The sequence below is a fragment of the Vicugna pacos genome, chromosome 34, assembly GCF_048564905.1.
Source record: "Vicugna pacos chromosome 34, VicPac4, whole genome shotgun sequence".
Classification (NCBI taxonomy): Eukaryota; Metazoa; Chordata; class Mammalia; order Artiodactyla; family Camelidae; genus Vicugna; species Vicugna pacos.
This window is the reverse complement of record NC_133020.1, coordinates 8395123-8409694: the sequence shown is the minus strand read 5'-3', so window position 1 is coordinate 8409694 and position 14572 is coordinate 8395123. Positions and strand designations below refer to the sequence as shown.

General features: G+C 40.6%; 1 long non-coding RNA gene across 2 annotated transcripts; it reads left to right on the top strand.

The window, feature by feature from the left end:
• The first annotated feature begins 11859 nt into the window (after positions 1-11859).
• LOC140691340 (uncharacterized) lies at positions 11860-13850 on the top strand. Of its 2 annotated transcripts, XR_012066959.1 has the most exons (3): positions 11860-12107; positions 12742-12945; positions 13426-13850. It is a non-coding gene; the product is annotated as an uncharacterized lncRNA (long non-coding RNA). The 2 variants fall into 2 exon arrangements; XR_012066958.1 differs by lacking the exon at positions 12742-12945.
• Positions 13851-14572: the final 722 nt, after the last annotated feature.

Genomic DNA, 14572 nt, shown 5'->3' with positions numbered 1-14572 from the left:
TTATTTCTCTGTGTTCCAGTCCTTTTCATCTTTCTGCCTTTTTCTGACTTATGTGTCCTCCCTTTAAAATTTTTTCCTTGTCTTTCATTTCTTATCTCCTTCACTGGCTGTCATTAGAAGGAATACAATTTTTCCATTATTCACCGAGTAGAATCTTGTTTTGTCCTCAAACAAAATCTGTTTTAGAAATATTGATACTTGTATGAAACTGCACAGAATAGTTTGAGTCCCTAGGTTCCTATCATCCAGCTGCGAAGTTCAGTTCACAGCCAAGCTTTCTTTACCTGTACCCCCATTCACTTTCCCGCTTCCCAAATTATTTTGAAGCAAGCTCCAGTTCTGTGCCAAGTCAGTACATCCGTATCTATCTCTCATACCTGAAGACTCTTAAACTAAACCACAGTGCCAGTATCACTCCAAAAATGTTAATGATTCCTTAATATTACAAGATCCAGTTAATGTTCAAGATTCCAATGCCCCCCGAACCAGTTTTAAAATATTATTTTATAATTTGTCTGTTGGAATCAGTATCCAAATTAATCCACACATTGTGATTAGTGACTCTTTTTTTCATATTTTCTGTACAGATTCCTGCTTTCTTTCCACTTGCAATTTATTTGTTAAGGGAGCCAAAGTTATTCTTCCTAGAGTTTCCTACAAGTCTAGACCCTTCTGATTGCTGTCAATTTTTAAAACGAATACTGGAGCATTTTGCAATTTTTTTTTCCAAAAATTTAAGAGGAAGCTAACCACTTGTTCCCTTGGCTCCTGTTACTGAGCCTCTGAACCCTGGTGGGAAAAAAATTACACACCTGTACAATTCGCGGGCACTAGCATCCAACGCCAGGTGAACTATCAAAACAGGTCAGATCATCCCTTTTTTTGCCTCTGGTAAGTTCTGTTTTCCTCTGTTTCAACCTCTCCCGTGCTCCTTAAACGCTAAGGTGGATTCTTCCCATTTTCTGCCCTGATCTCCATTAGTTTTCTTTTCTCCTTTATCTTAGATTGACGACGCTGTTGGTCCTTGCATTCTGGTCTCATTATCCTGAAATAATTCCTTGCCTAATTCCTATCAAGACCCACCTCATGGTGTCGGACAGGTTTTGTTTTGCACAAAGATTCTCAGCCCAAGAGGAGGGGTCATTCTGCCTGCCAGGCCAGGTGCCCTGGTGCAAGTTATCTTTTTTTTTTTTTAAATAAAGGGGAAAAAAGTCCTATTTTGTACATTCATTTGATTGTTTTCATTTGATTTTACTCGGATATGGTTAAGGGCACAACTGGTCATCCCCAGGTTCTACTTTTCAAGACTCTCCCCTCTGGTGTTCCCAGAATGCCCTTCTCTCCCAGTTTCCTGCTTAGCTTTCTCCCTGTTTCTTCTTTATTTCTGTTGCCGGTTCTCCTACTGTTACCAAACTCAAGTCAGGCTGCTTGCCACTCAAAAGCCAATACTTGAGAGGCAAGTGTTGATAGGGAAGGAAAGATTGCTTTCTTCAGGAGGCCGGCAACTTGGGGAAAAGATAGACTCATGTTCCATAGAACCGACTCCCAGCTGCCGATCACGGGGCAAGAACTTTGAAAGAGGGATTCCGGGGGTGTATGGGAGGAGGGAGGGGGCTACGTGCAGAACAGCACAGTCAGCCCTGACAGTCATCTTGAAATTAGTCATGCGGTGGTCTGATCAGCATTATCTTGATGCCTGTAAGGACAGTTAATCTTCAGTTCCAGGGTTGTTATTCCCTATTTCCTTGAGGCCAGTTCTCAGGAGCCTGTAAGAGGGAGCAGCTATGTCATGGCTACAGTGTGGTCCTCATGTCCTTAACTTCTTCCACCTGGTGGGGGTCTGAGTCTCGGCAAGGCAGCTCAAAGGACGTGGCTCAGAATATCATCTATAGCCCTTGAGGAGAAACTAAACGTCCTTGACTTTGCTTAATGGTTTAACTATTATTATTTCGTCTTGTTTGACTATTTTCCTTTTTTTTTTTTTTTGCATTTTCTCACTTCTCCGATTAAATTTATTCTTTGGCTAAATTTTTTCCTACAGACAGGAAGCAAACAGAGGACATGGCGGTGGGGGTGGGGTCTGTCCTGGGAAGACCCCACAGGGTCTTTGTCAGTTACACTAACTCTTAAATTTTGTGGTTGCTCATGGTTTCCCTACCTTCTTCCTCTTTACCTCTCATAAGCTCTGCCTGGCTTTGTCCATTCCTGTGATTTCAGCACTCTTTCCAGCTCTATACTGATGACTCTGAAATCTCTAAAACCAGTCTCAACTTTCCCCTGGCATTCCAGTTCCAAACATTCAACAGCCTTCAACATGTATCAATCTGAAATTCTGTAGACACTTCAAAAACTGTCTTGTGGATTCTTGATCTCTAACACCATCCATTCAGTTTCCCAAGCTAGAAATTCTAGTCATTTAACTCTCTTCTCTATTAAACCCAGTCAATCCCTGAATTCCTTTGAATTTACTTCACTTATTCTAAATAGACTTATGGAAGTTCTCTGGGGGCAGCGCAAAATCCCTGTTCTCCTGGAACTTACAATCTACTGGGAGACAGAAAATAAGCAAATTATTAAGGAAATACATGGTATGAAAGATGGCAGTAATTAGTGTGAGATTAGATTAAAATTAGAGAAATTTTTTAACGTGTCTTGTTCTGATCTGTCATCTGCACTGGTCTGGCTCACACCCTCTTCATGTTTTGCTTTTGTTATTGTCTTGGTGTCCAAAACAAGTGCCTTTGCTTCTTCTCTTTCTCTCTGCTCCATTATCTGCACTTCAACTTGGCTAATATTCCTTAAAACAAACAAGCAAACAAATCCAAGAGTTAACATTAATAATGTAATCCTTTTGCTTAGGAGCAATTGGCTTCCTTACCTGAAAATACAATCCAGACTTTTTAGATTTGCAATTAAGGCCTCACTTAACCTTTCAGTCTCTTGTCACTGTCCTCACTTCCTCTCTCCACGGTCCCACATCCCATGCCATCATGTCAAGTTTCTTGCCCTGGCTGGTCTGTCCCCACCTCTAACACTGTGCTTTAGAGTATATTGTCTTTACCACATTGATGGCTTCAGTGTCACCCCTCTGGGGAAGCTTTCTGCGACCCTCTAGGCTGAGTTCACTATTCCATTCACCGTGCTGGACTGCCACTCTGTTCTTAGCTCTGTAATAGATTTTTTTCCCCTTCAAAATCATGCTTCTGTATTATCAGTTGGTTCCACAAACATGCCCAAATAATTATCCTATCATAACATCCTTGAAGGATCCAATACATTTCACCTGAGGGGCTCGTATGCAGTTTTATCATCAATCAGTAGCACCACCTGGCCCTTGCTTCAGGTGAGAATGAAAGCCCTATGCGAGGGCTTTCATTCTTCAAAAAAATCTATTGACTAATCGGATCGAACTTCACCTTTTAAAGTTTTCCTGGAAACACTGATTGTTAAGTATGCGGTGTAGATCAGAGGTTAATGATTTTTCTTTCTTTTTTTTTTATTGAAGTGTAGTTGACTTACAGTGTTAGTTTCAGATGTACAGCAAAGTGATTCAGTTATCTATACACATACATATATATTTTTTCTTTTCAGATTCTTCTCCATTATACATTATTACAAGAAATTAAATATATTTTCCTGTGCTTGTAATAGATTTTTACATGTTTTTCTTGGAATTTATGCTCCAGGTGGAGGTGGGGCAGAAATATTGTCTTCAGCATCCATGTGACTCATCTATCCACATGACTCTAGGACCCACAGCCCAGCTTCACCATGGTGAAGGGGAAGGCAGTCAGTGAGTCCAGCCTATGATCTGGGGCCAGGCAGACCAGGTCTGCCTCCTGGTCTGGCCACTCACCAGCTGAGTGGCTTTGGACAAGTTACATACCCTCCCTGTGCCTCAGTCTCCTTTCATTTAAATGGATATTGGTAATTGAACATAGCTTGCAGAATCATTGTAAAGATTGATGGAAATAATGCATATAAATTGCTTCACATAGTGCATAGTAACCATATATGCTCAGTAATGCTAGCTATACCAGATGCTTATAAAATGAATGACATTAGCGTAACCTGTGCAATCCCCAGTTAAATGATTACAATGGAAGCTAGTAGCCCCAGAGGGAGAAAGAAAAGATCGCTCGCCACTCGTTTAGAGGAGTCAAAGGGAATGATTCCATAGTGTAATTAAGGGAATCTGGGAATGCTTTGATAGGACACGTGCTGTTTCACACCTCCATCTAGGTTTAACCGGTACCCTTTGGTGGGAAGCAGAATCTCGGTGGCACTTTATTTAGGGTGTCATCAGACCTGTTATGAACTGAGCCAAAGAGCTCATTTTGAGAAATAAAGGAGGTAGAGGATCTGAGGGAACCATTAATGAGCCCAGCTGCCATTTCACATGCGAAAAGGAGCAGGTTCATAGCACACGCCTCTCAGGGAGGGGAGAGAAAATGTCAAGGATTGTACTGGGAGGGTGTCGGAACATTTTGTGCGAAAGTGGATGTTTGGATGAAATGACTCTCAGGCCCCAAGATAGCATGACAGGCAGTAAATAGCCAAGGAAGAGAGAAGACAGGAGTGTGCTTCTCCGTGGTGAGTATTTAGGCTGTAGACAACTAGGATGGTGCAGGGGTCAGTGGAATAAAAATGTTAGCTAATGCCCCTTTTTTCAAAACAGCCTCACAGGAAAACTACGACTGGTTCACCCTGGATTTGACTTTCATTCTGCCGCTACTACTGATGCTTCTAGAATGACTGAACAACGTTGAGGTCATGAATTCTGTTTTACAGCACTGAGGAGGTCTCATACACTTGCGAAAAACCGCTGGTACCAGTGCAAAGCAGAATTCCTATGGATATTCTAAATCTTAATCAGAAATGTTCCATTAGTATGGAGAGTATCAGGGTGTGTGTTTTCAAAGGTCGATTAGAAGGTGACCTATACTGTCACATGGGGAAAATGTCTGTCTGCACTTCAACTTGGCTAATATTCCTTAAAACAAACAAGCAAACAAATCCAAGAGTTAACATTCATAATGTAATCCTTTTGCTTAAGAGCAATTGGCTTCCTTACCTGAAAATACAATCCAGACTTAGAGAGCCCCTATTAATCACTTGCATTGATGTCACCCACTGTTTTGGGGGTTATAATCTTTGTTCTTGGGCATAGACTAGATATTCAATCATTGTTTTTCAAATTAAAGCATTTCTGAGACCATGCCATTGTATTCTGGGGGTTTCTAGTTACTGTTGCCACAGGTTTCCCTTTCATCCCACAAATACTTGCTCAAATGAATTGTCCTCTTTATCATTCTTACTGCCCCCGAGAGCTGTTCTTCTAAAATGCAGATCTAACCATTCTATTCTAATATTTTTGTTCTTAACAACCTTTACTCCGTTAATCGGTTCTAACTGTTGCTAGGATAAAAGCCACATCCCATATATGGCTTACAAAGTCCTATGTGACTTAGCTTTTTTTCTTTAGTTTTCTCCCACTCAATGCCACTTTTCACTCTAAGTTTCAGATATCTTAAATAATGTGTGTTATCTGACTGGTAATTCAGTTGAATTTGTATTAATCAAAAGAGAGATTATTCTAGGATGGCCTGACCTAATCAGGTGAACCCTTAAAAGAAGTTAGATTTGAATCATGAGAGATTCTTCTGCTGCCTTTGAAGAAGTACGCTGCAGGTTGGAAGAATGTCATGAAACTAGGACCAGAAGGCAGCCTTTAGGATCTGAGAGTGACTCCCAGTCAACACCGAACAAAGACTGCTGGGACCTCAGTCCTACCACCACAAGGAACTGAATTTTGACAACAACCTGAATGAGCTTGGAAGAGTCACAGATGAGATCGCAGGCCTGGTCACTACCTTGTTTTCTGCCTGGCGAGACCCTCAGTGGAGGATCCAGTTAACCCGTGACCAGGCTCCTGACCTGAAATTGTGAAATAACACATTTGCTTGATTTTAAGATTATGGTTTAAAAAAATTTTATACAGTATTAGAAAACGAATACAGAAGGAGAGAGAAAGGATGGAAGGAAGGAGGGAGTGAAGGATATTTGATCATAATTTCTACTCCCCTGCTGTCTTTCCTAAAACAGAAAAAGCATTCTTAGCTATAATTTGTAAATTTTGAGGCAGCTAATAAAAAAGAACTTCATGAAGTCCTGTACGGTTTTTAAGCTTCTAGATTATACTTCGGAGAAGCTTTACCAAATTTATCAAAGTAAAGTATAAGCCAGTGACACCTTTGTTTTGGATTATCCAAAATATAAATAATTATATAATTATTCTAACTTTAATTCAAACTTCTTCTATGTGGTAAAGCACCTGGTTCTTCCTGTTTAGGAATGTCTGGGCTATTCTTAGCTGTGGACATTTCCATATGATTTCCATATTATTGAAAGATGAAAAGAAGTTGAAAGACTTTTATAGCAAACACTCAAGAACCCACTACTTAGAGTCTATAACTAACATTTTATTATATTGCCTTGTCAGAGAACTGTCCATCTCTCTGTCCATCCGTTAATCTACATATGATCAAAAATTAGCTTTCAATGTTCCATAAAACTTTATTAATCTGTGATTGGAATTAAATATATAGAACAAGTTAGGAATAATTGACATGATTACAATACATTCATGTTCACGTAATCCATGAACAGGAGCGATGTCTCATTTATTTAACTCATATTTCATGCCTTCCAGTAGAGTATTATATTTTTCTTCTTGGAGCTCTTGCAAAGATTTTGTTCAATTTATTCACACAGCTTCTTTTTATTGTTGACTTTGAAGTGGTATCTCTAAAAGTTATATATTCTAAATGTTTGTTCCTGGTAGGTAGAAGTGCAACTGACTTTTTAATACGGATTTAAAAACTAACAATCTTATATCCAGATACCTTATTAAAATCTATATATGGTTCTAATACTTTACCTATATAATTTTTTGAGTTTTATATGTATACAATTATATAATGATGGCTGTTGATTTTTCCTGTTCCATTCTCATGATTTTGACTTGTTTTTTCTTTCTTATTTTACTGGTTCAGATATCCTGTATAATGTGAGTAGAAGTCGTGATATCAGAGTTTTTGTCGTGTTTCTAATTTTAAAGTTAATACTTTAAAAATTTCACTACTGTGTTGATATTTGCTGTAGGTTTTATTTGGGAGTGGGGTGGATGTTTTTGTTAGCAAATTTGAAATTTATTTTCAAAGCAAATAATGACTTTTCATGCAGTTCCAAATGTTTTGATGTTTGAAGCAAAGTGAGTTACTTTTTAATGAGGGTAAAATTTCTCAAGGGAAGAACTGTCTTTCATACTTTTATTTTTAACCACTCCACAAGCACCCACCCACCACGGCCACCTTTGTCCTCAGCTTAATATTGCATAAGCACTCAGTAAACACCCATCGATTAATGTCTAAGATTTATATGCTTCTAGTCGTGGGATTCGATGGTTCATTTTGCCTGGAAACTTTTGCCAATCTGCTGATTCATACTCATGCTAAAGCTGATATGTTGCTTGAGTCAAACTGTAGATGTCCATTTGCTTGTTTTTATATCTCACTCAGAGCAAAAACAAAAACAAAAAAAAGGGAGGGGGCAAAACTTTTAATCCTTTTAGTAATTCAGAATTTCTGCGAGTTTCTTAGAGAACTCTTTGCCAAATAAAATCTTTGACTTCCAGCAGTGACCAGGGGTTAGAGTCAAGTTACATAAAGTGAGATACATTGGTAGTCTGGGGAAAACTGGAAACATGACTATTTTGAACTTTATTTCAGGCCTGGGAATTCAGGGCAGAAATTCTTTTTCCTTGTCGAGCCTCCATATTAGTTAGCTGTTGCCAAAATAATGCCACATCCGTATCTGCCCAGAGCTCAGTGGCTTAACCCAGCCTTCATTTCCCTAGCTTGTAGGTCTGCAAATTTGCTGGGCCGAAGCTGCTTCAAGATACCACTTGACTCACTGACTGACCTTGGCTCAGCCCAACATCAGTGGGGTAGAGAAATATACTCTGCTCACTGTAGCGTGCTGTCCGGTTACACAGCAGAAAAAGGAGCGAGGGAAGACCCAAGAACAACTCTCTAATCTACCACGGCCTTTCATATACATGATGATTAAATTAAATAACATATACCGTATGCTTAAAAACATAGTAAATGCTCAGCAGGTTTGGCTATTCCTATTGGTATTATTTTTTGTAAAACAAAGCAATCAGACTAGTTGATCTTCAGAATCCTTGATGTATCTAAATTTTTGCTTTCCATTTTATCACTTAAGATTTCTTCTTTTTTTTTCTCTCATTGTCCCTTTGTCCCTTTCCTACTGTGATGCAAATAATAATAACTTTGGCTTATGTTTTCAGATTTTGGCTTCAGTTAATAAATCTCTTTGGTATCCTTATGAGTGTCGTCTTGTAATGTTTAATGCTCTCAGAATCTTTATCTGCTAAGAAATTTAGTGCTGCATCTGGTTGAAGAAACATTGGTTGTTTATTTATTCTTCTGTGTCTGCACTGGTTGAATGTTCTCTTGTGCAGATGACTGCTTTTGATTCAAAGAGGGAACATGATTTTAGACCTAATTACTGCAGAAGTAATTGCTCCTTGGCAAATGGGACCTGCCAGTCTGCCCAGACTTCAGATGTCAAAGAGCCAGCTGAATGCAGGACATGTTCAGATCCTCTAATGGAAACCCATTGCCCTTCTCAGTTTGGCAGTCGGAAAGACTAGGAGTTTAGCCACCCAGATGTAAAAGGGGACTCTTTAAATTGCTGTTTCATCTGAGTCCTCAAGACAATAGGAGCACTGCGTGCCAAGGAGGGGCGAGATCATTTAAACACATTTTGAGAAGATGGTAGTTACGAACTGATTTTGCAAACGCTCTACCTCCAATCTATGAGCAAAGGTGGAGAGGCTGAGAGGAGCTGGTTGGAGATAGGAGAGGAGTTTTTAGAGTTTTTAATATGCTGCTCATCCCCTTTCCTCAAGGAGATGAAATTGTGCTTCAGAGGAACACATTGGTTTCCTGTTGTTCAAGGGACACAGTTGACTGATGTCTGACACATGCTTGAAGTACCTAAAAGCTAGAGTCTCAGGCTAGAGCTTTTTGCTTTGATGGTGGGACAGGGGAAGACATATGAATCTTTCCCATGGGCCACATGTACAAAGGAAAGCTGGCCTTGAACTGCCTTGAGTCCTCCCCAAGTGCTTGGGGTATGGAGGGCAAGAGAGCTCATTAAGAAAGGCTGCAGGTGTGTGCAGGACATCAGGAGCTGATGGAGGACCTGTGGGTCATGAGCCAGAGCAAAGGAATTCTCCTCGTTCGGCAGGTGAGAGGTCTCAGTGAGGGCAGGAGCTCTAGAAAGGGCCCTTCATGCATGTCATGAGTGAGTCAGCTTTATACGTCAGCCAACCAGAGGCGGACAGTGTCAGACGGCATAGGTTCTGGTCAGGCAACACCTTCTCTCTGTATCATTCCTCTTCTCCCTTCTCTCTCCTGACCTCAGTTCTACTTTCAGTCTTGTGTAGGGCAGAGGGAGCTGACCTGAGTGAGGTGGGGGAGGAGGGGAAGCAAGAGAAGAAACTGAGATAAGATTGAATGTACAGGCCCCAAATGGGAGTGCAGGTCCAAATGGGGAAGGAAGAAAATTTTAACTTTAAATTTTGTAGTTTTGACTTAAACTGTTCATTATAGGATGAGACTCTTCTCCAGAGGAAATGACTTTACTATCTGAGAATACCTGGAAAGACCAATTTCATTTTCCAAGAATTTCTTACAAGGGCAGAGGAAGAATTAATCCCATAGGATGAACCAAAATTGAGGGTGGTGATGAGGAAAACAGGAAAACAGTGGTTTGATCATTGAATTCTACTCATCCATGTGGTCACACTTTCAGAGAGGAAATTGTTTCTGTTTTTGTTTTTTTTCTCCAGGCAGTTCCTTGATTCTTTATTCCAAAGATCATTGGTTTCCAACCCACGTGTTACACTCACCCTGGGTGCTATGCCCTCTGTCCACTAGGAGACACATAGAAACCCGGGAGTGGGAGCAGAGGACTCATGTAAACTTGAGAAGCTACCCAACTGATTATGTTTCTCCCTGTAGAGCACCCTTGCTTGAAAATTCCTCCCACAGGTAGACCTCAGACTCCCCTAAATATTTCCCCAATGCGACTAACAGAATCTTCGGGAAAGATTTATTTTGAAATTATGGATTCCTATGCTCCATTGTACCCCCCCTGACTCAGAATCTCTGGGAGGTTTAGGAAGAGTCTTTCAATCTCTCAGGTGGTTGTGGTCCACTGGATTGTAAAGTTTGGCATTTGGGAGGATGGGTGAGATAATTTGAGAGTGCTGAAATCTGCAATGAATTTATTGCTCTAAAAAGACCAAGTATATTGGTGAAAGGAGTGAGGCTTCAAGAGGTTTTTTGTTTTTTCGCTATGTTTCCTTTTTGAAAAATTTTTATCTTTCAACATTGAGATTGCTATTTTAAGCGACTCGATCAATGTTAGAGTGTTTATTGGTTGATCTTTTCCCCACTATATTGGAATATTACTTCTATTATAGCGGCTTCTTAGCCATCTGGTGATTCTGTTGATGGGAGCAAAAATGGGAAACAGAGGGCGCGATTAGCCTACAACTCCAAAACAGAACAGTTGTCTGATTTTCTACCAATCATGCCAAAAGTAGGCCAACGACAATATTGTTTCTAACCCACATGCCTCCCTCAGGCCAATTTGGAACCCCATCTCTTGTGGCAGAACAAGCCAGCCACTGATGGAAAAGGATCGGTAGGTTAGAAAATAGAGATTAGGTCCAGGAGTTTTGCCAGCATCAAGAATGTGCTTCATCAGTAGGGCAGAGTATAGGATAATGATAATTCTAATTTTCTTTGTCTTTTGCTTTGGAGCTCTTTGCCGTTGTTGAATAAGGACCAAATGAAATGCAGCGCACTGCTTTATTAGTGTTCCCTTAGCCAGTGTATTAATTATTTTTCCTGACACATGTCTGCGAGGAGGGGTGTTAGAGTAGCCTGATTTATGGCTACTTCGCTTTGCAAGTCATATGCTCATGTTAGGATAGCACAAATAGAAGGCTATTTTAAGTGCCAAAAAAAAAAATGAAATGTTCAACTTTATTTCTGAGTGATTTTTATTTTGTTCTTGATTTAGAAGCGTTAATATATTTTCCTGACAACTGAACAGGGAGGGAGATGTTTTGGGGGGTGTAAATACCTATAGGCTGAGGAAGAATGCATTACCTACTCACTGACTTTGGGGGACACTGTTGAGGTGAGGGGTTTTAGGTGGGGCACCCCCTTATCTAATCAGGCACTAGCTGTCAGGAGGACTGGGGAGTGGCTTTCTATTGTTTTGGGGTTGAAGAGGAGGAGTGCTTTGTTTGAGTGACGAGGGAAAGGATGTAAGCATTATTCTCAGGTGGCAAGTCAGCCTCGGGAAGAATTTTGTGATGCTCCAGGGGGCTCGGACAGAGTTAGGGTCCTCTCCCTCAGTCCCCGTATTGAATTGGCCGCGATCTTACTTCCTTCTCTCTGGGATCTCTTCATTCATCTCTCTCCTCTCTTCTACCACCTTGGTTTTGATATATTTCGTCTTTCAGGAGGAAGGAACCGAGAGAGGGTAGGAGGAGGAAAGGGAAAGATACAGACCATTTTCAGTTCTCTTCTCTGTCCTTCCTTATGTTTTCCCCTTCCTCTGGCGCATCCTCCCGACTTCAGTCACAGTAATTGTTCAAATCACAAAGTAATCGTGTCCCCCCCTCACTTCACATTCGTTCCTGATTCCCCGTTGCCTGGAGACAGAAATCCAGACGCCTTATCGGGAAGCACAAGTCTCTTCCTGGTATGTCTCTTACAGACTTCTGTCGGTCTTCCCTTCGGCGCCACCACCTTTTATCCTGAACAGACCGAGTGACTTGAAGTTTCCTAAACATGTCACACTCTTCTACGCCTCCACGCTTGAATTCGTGCTCTTCCTTGGACCTGCAATATTCTTTCTCTTTTGATCCCTATTCACCATTCAGGCCCGACACCGTGTTCTCTCCGAAGGTCTCTCTGACCCCTCCCTTAGCAGAGGTAGGGGCTTCGGCCTCCAGTTTCTCAAAGCACGGGGGCTGCCCGTGTACTGGTGTTTGTTAATCCCGTTGTCAGACCCCTCGCCCCTGCCTTCAGGACACTGTGCCCTCCCGGGAGGCGATCGGGTCTAAGTCCCCAGCGCCCCCAGGACGACGTGTTTCTGCCGCAGAGCTGTGTGGAAGCTCTGTGGGAGGGCTTCATCTCAGTATGAGTTAAACTCCTAAACAAGCACAGCTGTTCAAAACCTGAAGGGGCTGCCGGGTACAGAGCAGTGCTTAGCAAGCAAGTAGAAGATGGAGTGAGCTGTGAGCACTTGAATCTCCTGCCACCAGGAAGTATTTAAGTTGTTTGACAGCCTCATTCAAGCATGACAAGGAGTGCTTCGTGAGGAATCGTTGAAAAATTTCCACCAAGAGTTATTGGATTGTATTTTACTATATGTGGGGAAGAATCTACTATACATATATACATATATAATCTATATGATTAAAGGTTTCTATCTACTTATCTAAATGTTTAAAATAAAAAGACTTTTCCCCCCACATTATAATTCTTTCTCTGTTTTCCTGCTTGAAGATTTGATCAGGATAGTCAAGTGTGAATTTTATTTAAAGTATTTTTCTTTACTTCTCAGCAACTAGGGCTACTCATACCTTCTCAGTTCCTTTAAACAAGTCTTCAGAGCACTTCCTGATGCCATTGATAGCTGAAGTACCATGAGATGGGAGAGGATTGGAAAAAGTTAATCCTTTGAAGGGAAAAGAAAACGCCCATAGTTTCTCTTCAAAGTTAGAGAAAGAGAAAGGAAGTTATGCAGAAAGAGAAGATGGCAGAAAGTGTATGTTTTATATTTTAATTTTTAAGACTGACTCATATATACATATTTGTATCTGTTTGAATATAGCATATTGTATAACTTTATTATTTATCCAACTTTCAAAGTGTCAGAATTTATATAGGGAAGGTACGACATATTATTATGATGTACTGCTCAGTGTGCAGTCCTTCCAAACACAATCCTTGACATGCAGTGATGCTCTTGACATCACTGAGGTAAGCAGCATATCCTGAAAGAGAATCTTCCCTGACGCAAGGACAGGGTAACATCACATGGAGGCAAGAAGGGGGCCTAGTCAGGGATGGGTTAACCTGATATAACAAAGGGACAAAAGTTATGGAAATCTCAAGCAAGAGAAGTTTCTTTCTCCATCGTATATGAGGATGGAGGTAGGCTGGCAGACTGGGGAGAGTGGGCAACTCTGCTCAGTGAGGGGATCAGTCAATCAGGTACTAATGGATGCTTTTCATTCCTCCCCAGGGCAGCGGTTTTCAAAGGTTAGCATGCATCAGTCCCACCAGAAGGCTTTTTAAGACACAGAGTGCTGGGCTCCAACTCCAGGGTTTCTGATTCAATATGTCTGGGCTGCGGTATGAGAATCTGCATTTCTGAAAACCTGGGCGATGCTGATGCTGGTTGAGGGACTACACTTGAAGAGACATTGCCCTGGCCTGCTGTCCCCATCCTCAGCAGCCCATGGGAAGGGAAAACCAGAAAATAAGAAAGATATGACCCAGAGGTCACACATATTTCTTCCGCTCAGATTCTTTCAGGCTGATCATAGTCAAATGTCTACATTTACCCTCCAGGAGAAGCTAAAATACAGTAACTTCTATTATTAAAAGGAAGAAATCATTCCAACACTGAGTCTTCTGACTCATGAACAAGGTATATTGTTCTGGTTATTTAGGTCTTCTGTGATTCTATGAGCTGGGGAAACAGGTCTTTCACATCATCCATCATATTTATTTTTAAGTATTTCACATTTTTGATGCTGTTGTAAGTGATATTATTTTTAATACTGAACTTTTGAATGTTTGTTGCACATATAGAGAAAAACAGTTGTCAGTACTTTCCAAATTGATCTGTAGAGTCAATACAAACCCAATCAAAATCCTAGCAGGCTGTGTGTGTGTGTGTGTGTGTGTGTGTGAGACAAGCTGACTCTAAAATTCACATGGAAATGCAAAGGACATAGACTTGCCAAAATGACTTTGAAAAAGAACAAAATCAGGAGACTAATATCACCTAATTTCAAGACGTATAAAGCTACAGGAATCACTGAACTATAGTGATAGCATAAAGATAGAAAAAAGATAAATGAAACAGAAGGATCTAGAAAGAGAGTCACACATATATGAACTGAGTTTTGACAAAGGTGCGAAGATCATTCAGTGGACAAAAGATAGTCTTTTTAACAATGATGCTGGAAAAAGTAGATATCTATTTGCAAAACAAACAAAAACAAACTTCCATCCAAACCTTATACCATATACAAAAATTAACTCAGAATCTCAAAATGGATCATAGACCTGAATGGAAAACCTAAAACTATAAGACATCCAAAAGGAAACATAAGTAAAAATATTTGTGACATTTGTTTAGACAAAGATTTCTTAGATATGAC